The sequence below is a fragment of the Scyliorhinus canicula genome, chromosome 13 (genome assembly GCF_902713615.1).
Source record: "Scyliorhinus canicula chromosome 13, sScyCan1.1, whole genome shotgun sequence".
Taxonomy (NCBI): Eukaryota; Metazoa; Chordata; class Chondrichthyes; order Carcharhiniformes; family Scyliorhinidae; genus Scyliorhinus; species Scyliorhinus canicula.
The window spans coordinates 114,867,137-114,885,493 of record NC_052158.1 but is presented as its reverse complement, the minus strand read 5'-3'; the positions used below and the strand labels follow the sequence as shown (position 1 = coordinate 114,885,493).

The following is an 18,357-nucleotide window of genomic DNA, read 5'->3' as shown; positions in this document are numbered from 1 at the left end:
GCCCATTTGTGTCAGGAAGGTTGTCGGGAGAGAATATTTGCCCAACAGCATTTTTAGAGCCTCTGACATTTGATCTATCAGGGTGTGTCTTTCTCCAAATTTAACTCCCATCAAAACCAAGCCTATCCATATTTGTAACTTTAGAACAGCCCAATAATTTGAGTGCCAGCATGCATTGAGGAATTTTGAGATGGGATTTTTGCAGTCTTGTATACAGTCAGCTGAATTCCATTTTATTCCATGGAGAAGACCTCCAAATTTCTAAATATTTCAAAACCTGAGCAAGCCTCATAAGCACTTAATAAGTCATCCTATTGGTAAATCTTATCCTAGATAGTTAATGTATCCAAACCTTCATCTAAGTTCAATTACTCCGACTCAATTCCGAAAATACTTTGCTTTTCTATGGCAACAAAAGTGCAAAGGCTAGTCCTTGTTTTTTTCTTGGGCAGGACATAACCCATGTCCATATGGTTACTTTGTTCTTCCATTAGTTATAGGGTTGACACTCAGAAAATAATGGTGGCTAGTCATATCCCTATACTCTACACTTGGATTCAGCCATTTGTTCCCCATGTTACTCTAAATCACTCCGTCAGGTTCAAATTCAGAATATAGGCCCCTCTAGTTAAAGTCCACTGAACGGCACATTTTGCGGGTGTTTCTCGGCGCCTGCAGCACTGCCAGGGTACTGGATGGAACTGCTATGCTGCCAAGCTGGTAGTGCCAGGGGAATGCCATGGTGCCATCCTACCCTGTCCCTGACCACCAAGGAGTCTCCAATGCCTGGGAGACACCTCCAGATGCCATTATGACTGGTCCCTGTTTGTGTGGACCAGTACTAAATGGTGTCCTGGCGAGGTCTCCCAAGCTGTGACCATTGAGCTCCGGGTGAATCCGGCACCCGGGTAGTTAAATGAGGCGTATGGCTTATTTAAGTATTCAGATCTGGATCTCGCCCAGCGAGTGTGGTAGAGGCGGATTCAATCGTGACTTTCCAAAGAGACTTGATCATTATCTGAAAAGAAAAAAATAGTAGGACTACTGGGAAAAGACAGGGGAATAGCTTGGGCTCAAAAATGGCATAAATACAACAAGTCAAATGGTCTCCTTCAGTGCTGTAACAATTTCATGATTAAGTAACACACCATCGCTCTCCAAAGCCTAGTCCAGTGGAAAAACCCTCACCTGGATTCCCTGTTAGCAATCTAACCTTGGAAGGCGACAGGCCCGGACTGGATCTCTGGTTGTGCACTCAGAGCCTGCGCATACCAGCTGGCAGAGGTATTCACAGATATCTTTAACCTATCCCTACTCCACTCCGAGGTCCCTACCTGCTTCAAGAAGACCACCATCATACCGGTACCAAAGAAGAACCAGGCAACATGCCTCAATGACTACTGCCCGGTGGCCCTGATGTCAGTTGTAATGAAGTGCTTTGAGAGGCTGATCATGAAGCGTATCACCTCCATACTCCCAGAATGCCTTGACCCACTTCAATTCGCATACCGTCGCAACCGGTCCACATCAGACGCCATTTCCCTGGCCCTACACTCATCCCTAGAGCATCTCGAAAACAAGGACTCCTACATCAGACTCCTATTTATTGACTACAGCTCCGCCTTCAACACCATAATCCCAGCCAAGCTCATATCAAAGCTCCAAAACCTAGGGCGCGATTCTCCGCAAAGGCGGAGAGTCGTGAAGGCTGCCACAAAAACGGCCGTGTTTCACGGCAGCCTCCGCGCCCCCTCCCGGGACCCGATTCTGCTCCCCGGTCGGGGCTAGCATCGCGGCCCCGTGAACTACGGCATCGCGGGCTTAACGAATTTCGCTAAGCCCGCGTGCCAAAGTTAGCGACGGCTGACGCATTTGATGACGTCAGCCGCGCATGCGCGGATTGGACGACTCCAACTCGTGCATATGCGAATGACGTCATCCGCGCACATGCATCAGACCCGCGCATGCACAGTCCGTAATGCCCCTCAGCTGCCCCGCGGACTTATCCTGCGGGGCGGCGAAGGGAGAAAGAGTGCGCGTGAATCGGACCCGCTGCCCGCGATTGGTGGGCACCGATCGCGGGCCCATGCCCGTGCCAATCAGTGGCATGGTTGTGCAGAACGGCACTTTGCCGCCGTTTTCACGAACTTGTATAGCAGGTGTATTAAAATTCGTGAAAATGGGCGTAAAGGCCTTGGAAATCAGCCCATCGGCCAAGGGAGAATCGCTGCTCGCCGTAAAAAAACGGCGAGCAGCGATTCGTGTCGGGGGGCGGGCTTGGGGGGGGGGGAAGAATAGCGGGAGGGCGTCGGACCAGCGTCGCAGTAAAAATTTGCGCCGCCCGCTATTCTCTGCCCCGTCGTGAGTACGGAGAATCGCGCCCCTAGAACTTGGCTCTCCACTCTGCAACTGGATCCTTGACTTTCTGACCAACAGACCACAATCGGTAAGAATGAACACCAACACCTCCTCCACAATAGTCCTCAATACCGGTGCCCCGCAAGGCTGCGTACGTAGCCCCCTACTCTACTACCTGTACACACACGACTGCGTGGCAAAACTTGGTTTCAACTCCATCTACAAGCTTGCTGGCGATATGACCATAGTGGGCCGGATCTCGAATAACGACAAGTCCGTTTACAGGAGGGAGTTAGAGAACCTAGTGGAGTGGTGTAACGGCAACAATCTCTCCCTCAATGCCAGCAAAACTAAAGAGCTGGTCATCGACTTCAAGAAGCAAAGTACTGTACACACCCCTGTCAGCATCAACGGGGCCGAGGTGGAGATGGTTAGCAGTTTCAAATTCCTAGGGGTGCACATAACCAAAAATCTGTCCTGGTCCACTCACGTCGATGCTATCACCAAGAAAGCACAACAGCGCCTATACTTCCTCAGGAAACTAAGGAAATTCGGCATGTCCACATTAACCCTTACCAACTTTTACAGATGCACTATAGAAAGTATCCTATCGGGCTGCATCACAGCCTGGTATGGCAACTGCTCGGCCCAGGACCGCAAGTAACTTCAGAGAGTCGTGAATACTGCCCAGTCCATCACACGAACCTGCCTCCCATCCATGGACTCCATCTACACCCCCCGCTGCCGGGGGAAAGCAAGCAGCATAATCAAGGATCCCTCCCACCCGGCTTACTCACTTTTCCAACTTCTTCCATCAGGCAGGAGATACAGAAGTCTGAGAACACGCACGAACAGACGCAAAAACAGCTTCTTCCCCACTGTCACCAGATTCCTAAATGACCCTCTTATTGACTGACCTCATTTACACTACACCCTGTATGCTTCAACCGATGCCAATGCTTATGTAGTTACATTGTATATCTTGTGTTGCCCTATTATGTATTCTCATGTATTTTCTTGAATTTTGTTTTATTCCCTTTTCTTCCAAGTACTGAATGATCTGTTGAGCTGCTTGCAGAAAAATACTTTTCACTGTACCTCGGTAAACGTGACTATAAACAAATCCAATCCAATCCAATCCAATCCAAGCATGTCCAGCAATGGCTCCTCTTTCCACTCACACAATTACTTTTGAAGTTATGCATGGATCTGGCTTTGACATCCTTCTTTTCCTTACCAGCATCATCTGCATGCATGGGGGTCAGTTTCCACATGTGCGCTAACCTAACTCTACCTTTCTGCATGCCTTCTCAAGACAGCCACTGTCTCAATGTTGTCAGACATTATTCAATATCCTCCAATGAAACATTGGGAAGACTGAAGCCAGCATTTTAAACACCCACTGTGAACCCAGTGAACCTAGTATCTTTCCCACAAATTCTATTATTTTCATGGTTATTGTTTAAGGCTGAACCAGGATGTATACATTCTCAGTGTCTTATTCAACCCCAAGCTGTTTTCTGAACAAATGGACGCAATTCAGCGACAGCGTTGTGTACAGTACGGATCTAGATGCAAAGGGTGAATCCTGCGAGAGCCCCAAATCAGGCTTTGCGCCAGGCGCGAAACCTCACATGAGTCACCCGACTCGCTCTGCCTGGCTCAATCTAAACCTCGCCCATGCTGGGAGTGATCCAGATAATGATATTGAAATACCTGGCTACCATCTTCACCTAGCGCCTGGGAGGCAACAGCCTCACCTGTGAGACCCCGACAGGGCACTGTTTGGCATTCGTTTCCACAAATATCAACAAGTATGACGGCACCTCTGGGGTCTTGCAGCCCATTAGAGCCTCCTGTGTGGTCAAGGGCAGGGTAGTACTCTGCATTCCCCCTGGCACCCGGGCACTGCCAGCTCGTCACCCTGGCAGTACCAGACTGGAACCCTGGCAGTGTCACTCAGGCACTTTAGCGGTGCCAGCCTCGAACTGCCAAGGTGCTAGGGGCATTGCCAGGGCCACTGCTAGTGTACCAGGCTGGCAGTGCCAAGGTGCCCAGGTGCCAGATTGCACTGCAGGAGTCCAGCCCGGGAGTGTGCAGCCTTGCCCAATAGAGGGGTATGAAGGGGGGAGGGGGGGGGGAGGGGGTTCCAGGTGCCATTAGAAGGTTGGAGAGGTGAAGGGGTGGCAGAAAGCTGGGGGCCTGAAAAGCGGGTGTGGGGGTGCAGAATTTGGGGGCTACTGGTCAAAATGGCGCACTGATCTGTGAGAAACTCCCTAAGGCACAAATATCTGGCAAAGTGCCGGTGAATAGTTGGGTGAATCCCCCACCAAACGTACTCGAAACCGGAATTAGTTTTATGTCCACTGAATCATGCCCAGTATCTGTTCTCTCTTCTCTACAGCATTGTCTTCTTCCAATCCTACCTTAGCTCACCCCGTTCCTCCGACGGTGAACCACCACGTGCATTGAACTGGAAACCCTATTGGCAGCGGGGGAATCAGAGGATTCTGCCACCGGCCAGTGGTGGGTCCCTTCTGCCACCGTGAAACACGCTGGGGGAGGGGGGGGGGGGGGGAGCTGGAATATCCCGCCCTCAGTAGCTCCTTCTCTGGAGTGGCATCTATTTATTTGTGATTACATCTCTGTGAAGCACCTTGCGATTAAGTTCCATGAGCTATGCCCGCTAACAAAATGACTTCATCAAAATTGCAGAGGGGGTTGAAATGCCACACCCCCCCCCCGTCCTCTCTGCGAGGGGGCAAGTTCAGGAGTGCTGAGTGTGGGCTCATGAGCCTTATCATCCGCCTGCAAATATTGCCAGAAATGGGAATGGAAGTGGGAATTCCAGAATCAGATGAGGCCTACCAATTTTGAAGGCCCAACTCCACAGAAATTTGGGCTAAATAATAATAAAATAATGCACATGAGGGGAACAAGGGGTCCTGTTACCAACATCTGTGTGTTAAAACCTATTTAAAAAGTAGTAAGCATCAGAAGTAAACCATTGCTGGAACCACCATATGCTTGCTGTAAAAATTAATGTGCTGAATCCTTAGTTTTATGGCCTAATTTGATATTCTATTTGTTCAGCAGCTGACACTTGTGTATTATTCATATTGACCAGTAACTTCCTCCGCTATTCCCGACTTAAGCTACTGGACTGCCATACATGTGCGGCGTGATGACCCGGAAGTGCGGGCATATGGGCATGCGGGTTGGAAGCGCGCGCCATTCACACTCCTGGCCAGCTTTTTCTTTTGACAGCTTAAACATGTGCGCTGCGCTGGACCTGCTGAATGAAAAATCCAGGTTCAGCGCAAACTTGGTCGACTTGCTGCAATGTTCGGTAAGTTTTTATACCTTTTTATTTGCACTTTTATTTCTCAGTCCAGGATCATCAAGCAGAGGCAGGAGACCTCGGGAGTCATTTGTTTGTAAGTTAATGTTTTATATTATGAGTGTTTAGCATTTATAAATGTGGTTAATTCCATTAAAAAGTTACTTTATTGCATAAAATGAGTTTGAAGTCACAGAAAGTGAAAGAAAGGGATTTTTAAACTTTGGTTTGTCATGGGGATGTTATTCCAACAAAGCAGGGTTTACAAACTGCTGGTGTTGGGCAGGTGTCGGGAGGGTCCCGGAGCTTGTAAGAATGCCGGCCGCGAATTGCAGCAGCAGCTTGGCTCTGAATAGTGATCGCCAGGACAATATCACCAAACTGATGGGGATTACCTGCTGAAAGGATACAGGATGCTGGCAGACTGTCAAGAATATGGAACAGTTCTTCTTCAAGACAAGAAACGAGCTGGATTCTGACGTGGACAATGACAACCCAGCTTTGAACCCACAAGCGGCCCTGTCTCAAGTGAGGGAGCGACAGCGCTTTTTCAATGGCCATGAGGAATTGCACCGCTCCAGATCTTTCTGCTGACTCCAGGGTTCTGCCCTCTCCTTTTCCTGAGCTTGCTGAGCCAGCTCCTCCCCATGTCGCGATCAATGTGGCCCCCGCCTGGGCAACCCGTAGGCCCCCACCCACAGGGAGGTCAAGCAGGCCATCCTATAGAAGCTAGCGTGGACCAGTGGCAAATTGGAACAGGCCTCGTCTGGAGCACAGCTCGCAGCTCTGCATCTTGATCAGGAACTGCACCAACTCCCTGCGTTGCCTGAAGCGGCTGGTTCTGTCACATGCCGGGGGGGGGGGGGGGGGGGGGGGGGGGGGTTTGAGGGATGGGTGTGGTCTCTGTTCATGGCTCCACCTCCATCGCAGTGGCCCGCCCTGAATACACCAGGTCTGCAGGTGGACAAGTCTCTATTACATTGGCTCCAGCACATTCTCCCAACCTATGTGAATGACCTGCTATGAGCGTCTGACCCCCTCCACCATATTTGATTTTGCCCTGTTGAAGAGCAAAAGGAGCCTAGATTGACAATGGGGCATTTAGCAGTTAACTGCGTTTACAAGGATCCAGTCCACCTGGCCTCAAACAGGTGAGCTGTATACAGAGCTCCAGGGCCTCTGGTGAGCAGCCTACTGAGAAGAAACTGAAATAGAGAACACAGCAAAATAAAGATAATTCCTTGAGATATGACTTTGTGAATTGTACCTATCCAAATTAGGATGCAAATCCCATTTGTGTTATGTGCAGAGAAGTACTGGCAAATGAAAGTTTAAAGCCCTAAAAACATCAAAGGCATTTGAAGACTGTGGTAAACCACTGTTACACCTGTATTAGGTGATGTAAGGTAGGACCTGTCCTACAGGTTCGCCAGTAGCCCCTGCCTGCTGGCTCCACGTGTCCTCTATTCGGCAGCTATTTTGCCAGCTGCTGTGGGAGGCCACACATCTGACTGCAGTAAAGCCACAGTTGTATCCAACCTTAGTCTTTGTACAATTGATTGTGCATCAATTTATTGCAGTACGATTTTCTAAAAGATGGACCTCCGAATCAAACCACATCGCCTGCAGCTGGATCCGCAATCAAGCGACGCCAAAAAGGACTTTAATCACTGGCTAGCTTGCTTCAAGGCCAATATCAACTCAGTGACCACCCCTCCAATGGAGGCTCAGAAGTTACAGATCCTGTACTCAAGGTTGAGCTCCAACGTGTTTCCGCTGATCCAGGACGCCCCGACCTACGCCGAAGCCATGGCGTTCCTCAAAGAAAACTACGCACAGAAAACAAACACACTCTTCACCAGGCACTTACTCGCCACTCACTCTCAACTCCCTGGTGAGTTCATAGAAGACTTCTGGCGGGCCCTAATCCCACTTGTCCAGGACTGTGACTGTCAGGCCATTACGGCCACTGAACATTCCAACCTTCTTCTGCGAAATGTGTTTGTAACAGGGATTGGGTCGGACCTCATACGCCAAAGACTGTTAGAAGGGCCCACGCTCGACCTAGCTGAGACTAAAAAGCTAGCACTCTCCATTACGGTCGCCTCACGTAATGCTCAGGCCTACCCCTCCGGCCGTGCGTCCCACCCCTCCTATCCCCCATGGACCCCACAGACGGCTGCGCCAGCCGGGGCTTTACCCAGCCAGTGCGCCTGCGCCACACGTCTACTCGCGCACCCCGGAGGTCCCTGATGTTACTTCTGCAGCCAGGAGAAGCACCCCCGCCAACGCTGCCGGGCCCACACTGCCATTTGCAAGGCTTGTGGCAAAAAGGAGCATTTTGCCGCGGTGTGCCACACACGTGCAGTCACTGCTATCGCCCCCTCCCCCCTGACCTACACAAAATGGGCGTCGCCATCTTCGTGCCAGACCACGCGCGGCCATTGGGCGCCACCATCTTCACCTCCCCAGACCACGCGCAGCCAGTGGGCGCCGCCATCTTCACCTCCCGGGGCCTTGGCGGCCAGTGGGCGCCGCCATCTTGTCCAGCCCCCGCAACGTGCGGCCCAAGGGCGCCGCCGTCTTGTCCAGCCCCCGCAACGTGCTGCCCATGGGTGCTGCCATTTTGTCCCCCGCAGGATCTTCAGGTGCCGCCATCTTGTCTTCCCCATGGGGCATGGACGCCGACAGCATTCCACGACTTGGGCCCCCCACGCTCTCCATCTTCTGAAGCCAGTGACGACCGACCGCAGCTCACCTCAGTGATGATCGACCAGTCTCGTCCACACAACCTGGCCACCGCTTCGACCAGTGTGAGAATCAATGGTCATGTGACCTCTTGCCTGCTGGACTCCGGGAGCACCGAAAGCTTCATCCACCCGGATACGGTAATGTGCTGCTCCCTCGCGGTCCATCCCGCCAACCAAAGAACCTCCGGATCACATTCCGTCACCATCCGGATCCCATTCCGTCGCCATCCGAGGGTTCTGCACGGTCATTCTCACGGTCCAGGGTGTAGAATTTAGCTGCTTCTGCCTCTACGTCCTTCCTAACCTCTGCGTTGCACTACTACTAGGCCTGGACTTCCAGTGCAATCTCCAGAGCCTTATCCTCAAATTCGGCGGACCCCTACCACCCCTCACTGTGTGCGGCCTCGTGACCCTAAAGGTCGATCCGCCTTCCCTCTTCGCAAATCTAACTCCGGATTGCAAACCTGTTACCACCAGGAGCAGACGGTACAGCACCTCGGACAGGACCTTCATCAGGTCCGAGGTCCAGTGGTTGCTTCGGAAAGGCATCATCGAGGCCAGCAACAGCCCCTGGAGAGCCCAAGTGGCAGTCGTTAAAACTGGGGAGAAACACAGAATGGTCGTGGACTACAGTCAGACCGTCAATCAGTACACGCAGCTCGACGCGTACGCCCTCCCACGCATATCTGATATGGTCAATCAGATTGTGCAGTACCAGGTCTACTCAACGATAGACCTCAAATCCACCTACCACCAGTTCCCCATTCGTAAATCGTCTCTATCACTTCCTCAGGGTTCCCTTTGGCGTCACTAACGGGGTCTCGGTCTTCCAAAGGGAGATGGACCGAATGGTCTACCGGTACGGTTTGCGGGCCACCTTCCCATACCTTGGGCCACCATCTGCGGCCATGATCAACAGGACCACGACGCCAACCTTGCCAAATTCTTCCACACCGCCACTCTCCTCAACCTCACCTACAACAAGTAGGTGCGTATTCAGCACAACCCGCTTAGCCATCTTCGGCTATATGGTCCAGAACAGAGTTCTGGGGCCCGATCCCGACCGCATGCGTCCCCTCATGGAGCTTCCCCTCCCCCACTGCCCCAAGGCCCTCAAACGCTGCCTGAGGTTCTTCTCCTACTACGCCCAGTGGGTCCCAAACTATGGGGACAAGGCTTGCCCAGTCATTCAGTCCATCCACTTTCCCTTACGGCCGAGGGACAACAAGCCTTCGCCCGTATCAGAGCTGATATAGCCAAGGCCGGGATGCATGCAGTAGATGAGACACTGCCCTTCCAAGTAGAAAGCAACGCATCAGATGTCGCATTTGCCGCCACCCTCAATCAGGCAGGCAGACCAATGGCATTCTTTTCCCGCACCCTTCATGCCTCAGAAATTCGGCACTCGTCCGTCGAAAAAGAGGCCCAAACTATCGTTGAAGCTGTGCAGCATTGGAGGCATTACCTGGCCGGCAGGAGATTCACTCTCCTCACTGACCAACGGTCGGTAGCCTTCATGTTTAACAACACGCAGCAGGGCAAGATCAAAAACAGTAAAATCTTGCGGTGGAGAATCGAGCTGTCTACCTACAATTACGAGATTTTGTATTGCCCCGGCAAACTCAACGAGCCCCCAGACGCCCTAACCCGAGGTACATGTGCCAGCGCACAAGTAGACCGACTCCGGGCCCTACACGACAGCCTTTGTCACCCGGGGGTCACACGGTTGTACCATCGAGTCAAGGCTCGCAATCTGTCCTACTCCGTCGAGGAAGTACGGACAGTCACCAGGGACTGCCAGGTCTGTGTGGAGTGCAAGCCGCACTTCTACCGGCCGGACCGTGCATGCCTGGTGAAGGCCTCCCGCCCCTTTGAACGCCTCAGCGTGGATTTCAAAGGGCCCCTCCCCCCCACTGACCAAAACACGTATATTCTCAGTGTGGTCGATGAGTACTCCAGATTCCCCTTTGCCATCCCGTGTCCCAATATGACGTCTGCCACCGTCATCAAAGCCCTCAACACAATCTTCGCTCTGTGATGTTTCCCCGCATACATCCACAGTGCCAGGGGATCCTCATTCATGAGTGATGAGCTGCGTCAGTTCCTGCTCAGCAGGGGTATCGCCTCCAGCAGGATGACCAGCTATAATCTCCGGGAAACGGGCAGGTAGAGAGGCAGAATGGGACGGTATGGAGGGCCATCCAACTGGCCCTACGGTCCAGGAACCTCCCAGCCTCCCCCTGGCAGGAGGTCCTCCCTGATGCACTACACTCCATCCGGTCACTACTGTGCACCGCTACGAATAACACACCCCATGAGTGTCTTTTGCCTTCCCCAGGAAGTCCACATCCGGGGTGGCGCTCCAGACTTGGCTCGCAGCTCCAGGACCGGTCCTGCTCCGTAGGCACGTCTGACCCGTTGGTGGATAGGGTGCACTTGCTCCATGCCAACCCCCAGTACGCCTATGTTGCGTACCCCGACGGCCGCCAAGATACTGTCTCCCTCAGGGACTTTGCATCAGCAGGTTCCACCCATACACACTTCTCCGGCCCGGCGCCATCCTCCCCTCCCCTGGCGCTCCCAACATTAACCCCACCAGGACCATCCCTCCTTCCCCTGCCCATGCCAGAGGATGAAGAGGATTTCGGCACACTCCCGGAGTTATCCAACATCATGAACTGCATCGACATCGCCAGCATCGACATCGCCGCCACCGTTACGTTGCTCCCAGCGGAACGTCAAGGCACCAGACTGGTTGAATCTCTAACTGGCACCGGACTTTCAAACGACATTTTTTTTTCTGCTGATAAAACACTGTACATAAATTCACTACTGTATATAGTTCTCCACCACCCCCACCGGACTCAATTTTAACAGGGGGTGAATGTGGTAAACCACTGTTACACCTGTATTAGGTGATGTAAGGTAGGACCTGTACTACAGGTTCACCGGTCGCCCCTGCCTGCTGGCTCTGCCCAGTAGGAGGAGCATAAATATGCGTGTCCTCTATTCAGCAGCCATTTCGGCAGCTGCTGTGGGAGGCCACACATCTTACTGCCATAAAGCCACAGTTGTATCCAACCTTAGTCTTTGTACAATTAATCGTGCATCAAAGACTAAGCATTACCTTAGAGTGGCTAAGGTAAATATTGGTCCTTTAGAGGATGAGAAGGGAGTTTTAATAATGGGAGATGAGGAAATGGCTGAGGAACTGAACAGGTTTTTTGGGTCGGTCTTCACAGTGGAAGACACAAATAACATGCCAGTGACTGATAGAAATGAGGCTATGACAGGTGAGGACCTTGAGAGTCTTGTTATCACTAAGGAGGGAGTGATGGGCAAGCTAATGGGGCTAAAGGTAGACAAGTCTCCTGGCCCTGATGGAATGCACCCCAGAGTGCTAAAAGAGATGGCTAGGGAAATTGCAGATGCACTAGTGGTAATTTACCAAAATTCACTAGACTCTGGGGTGGTCCCGGTGGATTGGAAATTAGCAAACGTGACGCCACTGTTTAAAAAAGGAGGTAGGCAGAAAGCAGGAAATTATAGGCCAGTGAGCTTAACTTCGGTAGTAGGGAAGATGCTGGAATCTATCATCAAGGAAGAAATTGCGAGGCATCTGGATAGAAATTGTCCCATTGGGCAGACGCAGCATGGGTTTGTAAAAGGCAGGTCATGCCTAACTAATTTAGTGGAATTTTTTGAGGACATTACCAGTGCAGTAGATAACGGGGAGCCGATGGATGTGGTATATCTGGATTTCCAGAAAGCCTTTGACAAGGTGCCACACAAAAGGTTGCTGCATAAGATAAAGATGCATGGCATTAAGGGTAAAGTAGTAGCATGGATAGAGGATTGGTTAATTAATAGAAAGCAAAGAGTTGGGATAAATGGGTGTTTCTCTGGTTGGCAATCAGTAGCTAGTGGTGTCCCTCAGGGATCCGTGTTGGGCCCACAATTGTTCACAATTTACATAGATGATTTGGAGTTGGGGACCAAGGGCAATGTGTCCAAGTTTGCAGATGACACTAAGATGAGTGGTAAAGCGAAAAGTGCAGAGGATACTGGAAGTCTGCAGAGGGATTTGGATAGGTTAAGTGAATGGGCTCGGGTCTGGCAGATGGAATACAATGTTGACAAATGTGAGGTTATCCATTTTGGTAGGAATAACAGCAAACGGGACTATTATTTAAACGATAAAATATTAAAGCATGCCGCTGTTCAGAGAGACTTGGGTGTGCTAGTGCATGAGTCACAGAAGGTTGGTTTACAAGTGCAACAGGTGATTAAGAAGGCAAATGGAATTTTGTCCTTCATTGCTAGAGGGATGGAGTTTAAGACTAGGGAGGTTATGTTGCAATTGTATAAAGTATTAGTGCGGCCACACCTGGAGTATTGTGTTCAGTTTTGGTCTCCTTACTTGAGAAAGGACGTACTGGCGCTGGAGGGTGTGCAGAGGAGATTCACTAGGTTAATCCCAGAGCTGAAGGGGTTGGATTATGAGGAGAGGTTGAGTAGACTGGGACTGTACTCGTTGGAATTTAGAAGGATGAGGGGGGATCTTATAGAAACATTTAAAATTATGAAGGGAATAGATAGGATAGATGCGGGCAGGTTGTTTCCACTGGCGGGTGACAGCAGAACTAGGGGACATAGCCTCAAAATAAGGGGAAGTAGATTTAGGACTGAGTTTAGGAGGAACTTCTTCACCCAAAGGGTTGTGAATCTATGGAATTCCTTGCCCAGTGAAGCAGTTGAGGCTCCTTCATTACATGTTTTTAAGGTAAAGATAGATAGTTTTTTGAAGAATAAAGGGATTAAGGGTTATGGTGTTCGGGCCGGAAAGTGGAGCTGAGTCCACAAAAGATCAGCCATGATCTAATTGAATGGCGGAGCAGGCTCGAGGGGCCAGATGGCCTACTCCTGCTCCTAGTTCTTATGTTCTTATGGCGAGTTTAAGGACAAATCTCTTGATTTTTTTCAATGGATACAGAGAGAACTTAACCTGCCCTTAGCAGAAATGTAACATTGACTGACAAGGCAAGTGAGATTGTGAAGACTGAGAAGGCTCACCCGTCGCATTACAGGTAAGTGAAAATAGTGGTCCTGAAGGCTGGCTAGTATGGGTCGTGAAGGCCGGCCATCATGGGTCTCAGAGGTCGGTTGGTTGCTAAAAGTGGGTCTGGGGGAATAAAGTTTGAAAACTCTGCATTAAAGGAACTATAATGGATAGAATGCGGTGATCACTCACTAGCAAGTATGATCCACGACTTAAGATACTCTGTGTTACTGGTCAAGGGTTCTGTGGGTGCTTGCATGGCTGATGAACCCGATCCCAGAGCCACATCAACCTGATCCACTCCTTTGGCAGGAGTTTCCAAAAGGTGGGATCAGTCCTTGAATGCTAGGTCGGGGGTATTCCTTTCTCAGGCTCCTCCTCCGGGCCTCCTCTTACGAAGAATTCTGTCCCTTCAGTTAGGAGGCTCTTCCAAATAGGTCTCTTCTGACCAAAAGTCTCCAGACATTGATGTGTATGTTCCATTTCTTGAGCTAACTCTTCAAGGTGTCTTGGAAGAGCTTCCTTTGGCCTCCGTGTGTCGGAAACCTTCCTTGAGCTGGGGAAAAAAAAGATTTGCTTTGGCATTCAGGTCTCTGACATCTTAATCATATGGGCAGCCCAGCGGAGTTGTTTTTGGATGATCATGGCCCCGATACTGGTGCTATTGACTCCTTCAAGGACACTAATGTTAGCACGCCTGTCCTCCCAGCTGATTCAGAGCTAAGTACATTTGGATTTTGCAATGTATTGTAAGCTGTCTCCCTGATGTAATGTTCATCCTTAGAAGTCTCAGTGATTACTTCAAATGCTTTGATAATTTTAATGCCTTAGTTAACGTATGCAGGCCTCCTATAAGCTAATGTGAACTATATTGCAGAAACCAGTGAAGCCTCAAGTGGCGAGATTTAACTAAATGGGAACAAATTCCCAAGGCAAGTGCTTTTAGCCACGCATGCAGAGCCGAGGATCACAATGCTATAAAACACGCCCCAGTTAGATGGGCGCCTCAGCAGGGAGCGCGCGGCTGAGGCCACACATAGCCCAGTTTTGTGTGCTGAGGAGCTTCGCTCACTGGAAATCCTCAGTAGAGCGATTTAAAAATGTAGATTTAAAAATGGCATCCTGATCTCTGGAGCCCCAAATGCGATTCCCGGCCCTCCCCCCAAGCCCTAGCACACTGTAGGAGGATCCCCAGCCCATCCCCGCACCTCCCCCTCCCCACCCCCCCCAAACACCTGTGCAGGGCTCCGCCACTGCAATCGCCACTGCACAAAAAATGCCAGCTTGGCACCTTGGCAGTGCCAACCTGGAACCCTGGCAGTGCCACTGACAGCTGGTAGTACCACTTGGGCAGTATCAAGCTGGCACCTAGTTGGCACTGCCAGGGTGCCAGGCTGGCAGTACTAGGGTGTCTGGGTGTTACCAGCCATGCCAGGGTACCACCCTGCCCAAATGGCATGCACCTGTGGGCCTCTGATTACCTGGGTGACCCCTTTGAGTGCCATTCTGTCTGGTCCCATTTGTGGAGGCGAGTACTGAACTGTGCTCACCCGAGGTCTCCGAGGTGAAGGGGATGGATCCCAAACACCTCAGATACCTCAGGAAAGTGCACATAAGGGTGAGACTAGCTGTCTTGCTTTAATATGCAGATTTGCCTAAAAGTGCTCCCGCCCACCATGGCGGAATTTACATCTCGCGAGACGTTGCAAGCTGGATAGATCCCGGGAGCAGGGCCTCGCGTCTTCTATCAGCTGTGCTGTACCGCGACGTGCTGCTTTTTTGGCACACCGTCGCTGTTCGACCGTGCCCAAAATCTGTAGTCATGCTTCACCTGCGCTGGGGAATCACTCTTTTGAGGCGTCAACGTATGCGCAGAGAGATGAGAGAAGAGTCAGGCAGCATCTCCATCAGGTGACACAAGGGCCATTCAAGCTCGCCTGTCCGCTGCTGCTGTTGGACATTGAGCTTGTAAAATTAACAATTGATTTGTCAAAACGCTCCAACCACCGCCTCTATTCCATCCCATTGCACCCTTCAATCTCCCCTCCCCTTTTAAAAATAGAAAGAACCATTGTATTATTGTGGAAACATATATTTTATTGACCATTGTGTGCTGAGGAGCTTCGCTCACTGGAAATCCTCAGTAGAGCGATTTTAAAATGTAGATTTTAAAATGGCATCCTGATCTCTGGAGCCCCAAATGCGATTCCCGGCCCTCCCCCCCAAGCACTAGCACACTGTAGGAGGATCCCCAGAGGATCTCATCGACCAAGTGAGAAAATACATTTTGTAAATGTTGAGGTAGTTTTATTTCATTGTTCAGCTGATAACATTTAACTAAACATTTAACTTTAACTAATTAAAAGATTGGGTATTATAAAATTATATTTGTTAAATGTTTTCTATTTAACTTTACAAGCTTCTATAAATTCTTTCTGAAACATCAAAGTACACCATTTAATTATGAGATACCTATGACTGAATAAGATAACTGAAGTAAATAAGGCAGAAATAAAACATGGAGGCACACTGGTTAGCACTGCTGCCTCATAACACCAGTGTTTAATTCCGGCCTTGGGTGACGGCTGCGTGGAGTTTGAAAATTCTCTGCGTGGGTTTGTTCCGGGTTCTTCAGTTTCCTTCCACAGTCCAAAGATGTGCAGGTTCGGTGGATTGGCCTTATTAAATTGTCCCTCCTAAAGGTTAGGTGGGGTTACGGGGATAGTGCGGGAATGTGGGCCTGGGTAGGGTGCCCTTTCAGAGGGTCGGTGCAAACTCAATGGGCTGAATGTCTCTCTTCTGTACTGCAGTGATTCAATGATTCTATAAATACAAATAAAAGAAAAATCAGATTTTACAAAGACAGTGAAAGCAAAATGCCCTGGGGTGCTTTTAAAATCTTATGACCACAATCTAAATCAAAACATACAAACACTTTGAAGCATGCCACATGTAAAGTTATACAATAACATAGTGCAGATTTAAATAGTTTCACAGATTTTAAAACAAGTAACCAAACCTACGTTGCTCATAAGTAATGACCTTTAATCATAAAAAATAAAATTAAAAATTACTTTAAAAGAACCAATAACAGCGGTAATGCCTGTGTGAAAGACAGAGCAAAACAAAGGTGAAAAAACCCTCTACATGCCGTTAAAACGCTTGCTAAATATGTTGCCCGTTGTCGTCAATGTAAATCTGCAGTTTAAATGCCTCCCATCATAAGGAGGTGAGGCTACACTCCTCTCGTGCCGCACTGGAGCCTACACAGGCTGTAGCGTTGGAGGTCCAGGCTGCCGAATGGCGAGGAACATTTGTCACGATAATTAAGCGCAAAATGCCATGAGCTGCAATGGCCGTAAGATCATGTTCCACCTCGAGTCAATCTGCTGCTGCTTCCAGAAGTAAGCATTTTTCCCTTTCAGAATTGGTGGCCCGCGGCTTTCCGCCACTAGCTGGCATTTACAGGCCATTAATTTTCCCAGCATAAGGCTAAGTAACAGGAAAATGCCTTAACATGCCTGTGGATTTCTGTAATTGTTCATTGTTCATTCTTACATTGTTTGTTAGAAGTTGCAACTATTACTATTATTGTCAACTATGAATGATACCTGCAATTGATAAGGTTACGATCACTCCAAGCACTATCTTATTCTATCTCATTTATTTATTCCTCTACTGGTGCCACAACTCATAATTACCTTATATATAACATTATAAGCATTTGAATTAGTGAAAAGCACACAGTGGGAAGCATTATTCTGATACTAGTTCATTCATAAAAAGCTAAGATTAAACTCTGAGCCTTTTAAAAAACTTTTATTACTTTTAATATCCTTGCATGTTACCCCAAAGTGAGACAGTGCCTAGTAGCACTAAATGACCCACCCCTGCTTGCAGTGTTATTTTGATTAATTTTGAATCATTAGATTTTCGAGAAGAAACACTTCCTTGTACTCTCCACTTCGAATTGGACAGCACGGTAGCACGATGGTTAGCACTGTTGCTTCATAGCACTAGGGACCCGGGTTCGATTCCCGGCTTGGGTCACTGTCTGTGCAGAATCTGCATGTTCTCCCCGTGTCTGTGTGAGTTTCCTCCGGGCGCTCCGGTTTCATCCCACAAGTCCAGAAAGATGTGCTTATTAGGTGAATTGGACATTCCGAATTCTCCCTCAGTGTACCCAAACAGGCGCCGGATTGTGGCGACTAGGGGATTTTAACAGTAACTTCATTTCAGTATTGATGTAAGCCTACTTGCGATACTAATAAATATATTGTTTTTACTTTTTCTGAGTTACAAAGCCAGAGCTCAGAGTGTGGACAGGGGTGAACCCCTAATCCAGCTCCTTGCCTGCTTCAAAAACCAATTCAAATTCAAACTGAATCCAATTCATGGTCCACACAAGAGAGACATACAAGATCTTAGCCAAAAGGCAGAGCAGATACTACACTTGATCTTAGCCAAAAGGCCGAGAAGCGATGACACTAATATTATATAATGTATTGAACAATGGAGGGAGTTGATACTCCCATGAATAAATAGACCGTTGACCCATTGTCTAGGTGCACAGATCAAGAATATCAATTGAATGAAGTGCCAATTTTTTAAAACAGTATTTTTATTGGTTATTTACATCTGACTGGTCATAACATTGTTACACCAGTTACACACACATGAGGCAAAAAGAAGAAATAAAAAAATGCAAGGGGTCCATTGAAAATGTAGCATACAGAATAAAATGTGAATTGGGAATTAACGTAGTTTGTTATATACAACTCAAAAACATATGTACAGGTTTAGGGGACCTATTTGCTTTAGGCCCCCGATGGATGGGTGCCCGGTTGCCC

The 18,357-nt window shown here is 49.3% G+C and overlaps 1 non-coding gene across 1 annotated transcript; it reads right to left on the bottom strand.

Moving 5' to 3' along the window:
- Positions 1 to 17,790: 17,790 nt before the first annotated feature.
- Positions 17,791 to 17,990, bottom strand: LOC119976872. The gene has a single exon (XR_005463035.1). It is a non-coding gene; the product is annotated as a U2 spliceosomal RNA (small nuclear RNA).
- Between the last annotated feature and the right edge of the window lie 367 nt (positions 17,991 to 18,357).